Below are 3843 nucleotides of genomic sequence, written 5' to 3'. Positions count from 1 at the left end.
ATATTTTATATAATATATATAATATTTTTTATATTTATATATAGACACATACACACAATATAGTCATGTTTCTATATTGTGTATGAATTACATATGTGTAACATAAATTATTAATAAATTTGAAAAGTGCTCAACCTCAGTAGAAAATACACATTTAAGTGAAATATTATTTTTTAACTATCAAAATGCAAAATTTTCAAGATTTATAATACCTTCTTTTGGCAAAGTAGGGAGGCACTGTTACTCTCATATCCTGTAGGTAAGAATATAAATGGATACAGCTATTTAAAAGGCAATTTAAACCTATCAAAATTAGCATAGCCTTTCTGCCTCTGGATACTTGAAATATTCACTCAGCATACACACTCAGAGACACACTGCACATGCTAGGCTGTTCACATGGCACTGTTGGTAATTATACAAAAGCAGCAACAATTTACATGTCCGACAGAGGAATGGTTAGCTATGGTACATCTATATCATTCAGCAATTCAGAGAATAAAGATCTCTATGAACTAATAGAGAAAGGTCCCTAGGTCATGTTGTAAAGCAAGTTATAGAACAATACATGTATCACATTTATCCTGCTAAAACCTACATTTTATAAAAATATCTAACTAGAGGCCGGGCGTGGTGGCTTACATCTGTAATCCTAGCACATTGGGAGGCCGAGACAGGCGGATCACCTGAAGTCAGGAGTTCAAGACCAGCCTGGCCAACGTGGTGAAACCCAGTCTCTATTAAAAATACCAAAAATTAGCCAGGCATGGTGATGCATTCTTATAATCCCAGCTACCTGGGAGGCTGAGCCAGGAGAATTGCTTTAACCTGGGAGGCAGAGGTTGCAGTGAGCCGAGATGGTGCCACTGCACTCCAGCCTGGGTGACAGAGAAAGACCCTGTCTCAAGAAAAAAAATACATATATATACACACACACACACACACATACACATATATATAATACATATGCATATATATATATATATATATATAGCTACAATTGATTAACAAAAACTTTTCCTAGTTGAGGCAAATCTGAGAAGCAAATGATGCTTAGGGGGAGTTATACCATGGACACCTCTAATTTGTTCTTTGAATTTGTCCCTTTGAGGGTATAGAGCAGATTCAGTGAAGTTCAGTACGGTGGATGAATTGGCCATTAACTTAAACCCATTTTCCTTTCTGCTCATCCTACATAGAAAAAAGTCTGCAAGGATACATACCATACTGTTGTGACCACTGATGATGGTCATCACTAGGGAAAAACAGCAGGTTTGAAGTGAGAAGGTAAAAGGAGATTTTGTTTGTTTGTTTATTTAAGACAGGGTCTCACTCTGTCACCCAGGCTGGAGGGCAGTGGCATGATCTAGCTCACTGTAACCTTGAACTCCTGGGTTCCAGTGATCCTCCCACCTCAGCCTCCAGAGTAGCTAGAACTACAGGCAAGCACCACCACACCTGGCTATTTTTTATTTTTTTATAGAGTTCTTGAATGTTACCCAGGCTGTTCTCAAACTCCTGGGCTCAAGCAGTCCTCCCACCTTAGCCTCCCAAAGTGCTGAGATAATAGGCATGAGCCACTGCACCTGGCTGAAGATTTTATCTTTTAACTTCTTGTTTGAATCTTTATTTAACCAAGAACATGCTCATAAGGCCAGGCATGGTGGCTCACACCTGTAATCCCAGCACTTTGGGAGGCTGAGGCGGGTGGATCACTTGAGGTCAGGAGTTTGAGACCAGCCTGGCCAACATGGTGAAACACCGTCTCTACTAAAAATACAAAAATTAGCTGAGCGCAGTGGCTCATGCCTGTAATCCCAGCACTTTGGGAGGCGGAGGTGGGTGGATCACCTGAGGTCAGAAGTTCAAGACCAGCCTAGCCAACATGGTGAAACCTTGTCTGTACTAAAAATACAAAAATTAGCCAGGCATGGTGGTAGGCGCCTATAATCTCAGCTACTCAGGAGGCTGAGGCAGGAGAATCATTTGAACCCGGGGGGTGGAGGTTGCAGGGAGCCGAGATTGTGCCATTGCACTCCAGCCTAGGCAGTAAGAGCGAAACTCAGTCTCAAAAAAAAATAAAAAATTAGGGGCCGGGCGTGGTGGCTCATGCCTGTAATCCCAACACTTTGGGAGGCCAAGGTAGGCAGATCACCTGAGGTCCTGAGGTCGGGAGTTAGAGACCAGCCTGGTCAGCATGGTGAAACCCCATCTCTACTAAAAAAAAAAAAAAAAAAAAAAAATACAAAAATTAGCTGGACTTGGTGGCAGCCACCTGTAATTCCAGCTACTCAGGAAGCTGAGACAGGAGAATCACTTGAACCCGGGAGGCGGAGGTTTCAGTGAGCCAAGATTGGGCCACTGCACTCCAGCCTGGGTGACAGAGCAAGACTCCATCTTAAAAAAAAAAAATGAGCCAGGTGTGGTGGCGCACACCTGTAATCCCAGCTACTCGGGAGGCTGAGGTAGGAGAATTGCTTGAACCCAGGAGGCAGAGGTTGCAGTGAGCCAAGATCTGCCCACTGCACTCCAGCCAGGGAAACAGAGCGAGACTCCATCTCAAAAAAAAGAAAAAAAAGAACACACTCATATTCCCATGTTCATACTTAAATTTAACTTTTGAAACACATTTCTGATCAGTTTTTCTCAAAATATTAAAGTATTAACTTTTCTCACTATATCTAAGTGCATATGCCCTTCATAATACAGTAACATGTTTAGATGGGTGTTTAATAAATACGTTGATGATAAAAGAAAAAATTATGTTTCCTGTATTCCGATGACCTAAAACTACCATTTCCAAAAACATAATAAACCACAGTCTGAATTCTACACAGAAAAAGGACGACACATGCTTCTCAGCTTTCAGGTATGACATTTTACCTTTTGTAAATAAATCCTACCCACTCCTAGGAGAGCCATGAGCCACACGAAGGATGACAGTCTGATCACAGATGAGAATCTGAAGTCTAGGTATATAGTGTGCACCAGAAAGCCAGTGCCAAGTTCCTTGGGATCTTAGACACGGTATCAGAATCTTAAACTAGCAATCCAGAAAATCCTCAGTCTTCTTCTATGAGATATTTCCACCATTCATGGTGTACCCCGCATAGATGTTTGTTCCTGTACTCCTATGATACTCTTCAGTATTTGGGGAACACAGTACTGTTGGACCTATAGGAGAGACTACAGGTTTCCAAGTCATTATCTATGTTTAAATTCTGCTCCCCTCAGACAAGTACATAATTCTTTAAGGGTTTATTTAAGGGATTCTTTACGATTACTCTAAGATGCAGAGTAATAACTACCTCTCTGTGTTGTTGATAACATTATCAATAAAGTATGTAAAACACCTCAAACAGTACTGATCTATCTTCTCAAACAGTGATCTATTTAAAAGTGATTATCAGGAGTCTGACACAGGTATAAAAAGTTTTTATTATCAGCATTGTACAGTATTCATAGATTTTATGAAGCATTCTCCAAAATACATCCTCCAAGGAGAGGTCTGTTTTATAGAATACCATATGCCTGGGAAAGAAAGACCCAATCTCTAGTTTTGTTTTGTTTTTTGAGACGGAGTGTCGCTCTGTCACCCACGCTGGAGTGCAGTGGTGTGATCTCGGCTCACTGCAACCTTCGCCTCCCAGGTTCAAGCAATTCTCCTGCCTCAGTCTCCCAAGTAGCTGGGACTACAGGCACGCAGTGCCACACCCAGTTAATTTTTGTATTTTCTTTAGTAGAGACAAGGTTTCACCATATTGGTCAGGCTGGTCTCGAACTCCTGACCTCAGGTGATTTCACCCACCTCAGCCTCCCAAAGTGCTGGGATTAGAGGCATGA

Source organism: Rhinopithecus bieti, unplaced genomic scaffold, assembly GCF_001698545.2.
Source record: "Rhinopithecus bieti isolate Rb0 unplaced genomic scaffold, ASM169854v2 scaffold_41644, whole genome shotgun sequence".
Lineage (NCBI taxonomy): Eukaryota > Metazoa > Chordata > Mammalia > Primates > Cercopithecidae > Rhinopithecus > Rhinopithecus bieti.
The sequence above is the reverse complement of the archived record's forward strand: the minus strand, read 5'-3'. Positions refer to the sequence as shown.